At 37.4% G+C, this 1,171-nt stretch overlaps 1 protein-coding gene across 2 annotated transcripts in view; it reads left to right on the plus strand.

The window, feature by feature from the left end:
* The window catches only part of Cpq (carboxypeptidase Q), a 377,206-nt gene that overhangs the window by 16,244 nt on the left and 359,791 nt on the right, over nucleotides 1-1,171 (plus strand). The gene's annotated exons all lie outside the window — the stretch shown is intronic.

Consider the following 1,171-nt stretch of genomic DNA (forward strand, 5'->3'; position numbering starts at 1 on the left):
TAGAAAAAGCAAGAAGGTAATCCTTCAAGAAACCTAAAAGAAGAAAGCCACAAGAACAGGATGCCAACTCTAACAATAAAAATGACAGGAAGCAACAATTACTTTTCCTTAATATCTCTTAATATTAATGGACTCAATTCCCGAACAAAGAGGCATAGACTAACAGATTCACTCCACAAACAGTTCCCAACATTTCGCTGCACACAGGAAACTCATCTCAGGGAAAAAGACAGACACTACCTCAGAGCAAAAGGCTGGAAAACAATTTTCCAAGCAAATGGTCTGAAGAAACAAGCTGGAGTAGCCATTCTAATATCGAATAAACTCGACTTCCAACCCAAAGTTATCAAATAAGACAAGGAGGNGCACTTCATACTCATCAAAGGTAAAATCTTCCAAGATGAACTCTCAATCTTGAATACCTATACTACAAATGCAAGGGCATCCACATTCATTAAAGAAACTTTAGTAAAGATTAAAGCCACGTTGCTCCTCACACAATAATACTGGGAGACTTTAACACCCCACTCTCATCAATGGACAGATCCTGGAAACAGAATCTAAACAGAGACACAGTGAAACTAACAGTAGTTATGAAATATTTTATCCTAAAACAAAAGGATATACCTTCTTCTCAGCACCTCATGGTATCTTCTCCAAAATTGACCACATAATTTGTCACAAAACAGGTCTCAACAGATTAAAAATATTGAAATTGTCCCATGCATCCTATCAGACCACCATGGTCTAAGGCTGATCTTCAATAACAACATAAATAATATAAAGGCAACATTCACTTGGAAACTGAATAAGACTCTCCTTAATGATGCCTTGGTCAAGGAAGAAATAAAGAAAGAAATTAAAAACTTTTTAGAGTTTAATGAAAATGAAGCCACAACATACCCAAACTTATGGCACAGAATGAAAGCATTCCTGGGAGGAAAACTCATAGCTCTGAGTGCATCCAAAAAGAAACTAGAAAGAGCATACACTATCAGCTTGACAGCATACCTAAAAGCTCTAGAACATAGCCAGGCTTGGTGGTGCACACCTTTAATCCCAGCACTCGGGAGGCAGAGGCATTCTAATTAACAAAATTAGAAATGAAAAGGGAGAGATAACAACAGATCCTGAGGAAATCCAAAGCATCATCAGATCCTTCTACAAAAGG

This window comes from Mus pahari, chromosome 17, assembly GCF_900095145.1.
Source record: "Mus pahari chromosome 17, PAHARI_EIJ_v1.1, whole genome shotgun sequence".
NCBI classification, from domain to species: domain Eukaryota; kingdom Metazoa; phylum Chordata; class Mammalia; order Rodentia; family Muridae; genus Mus; species Mus pahari.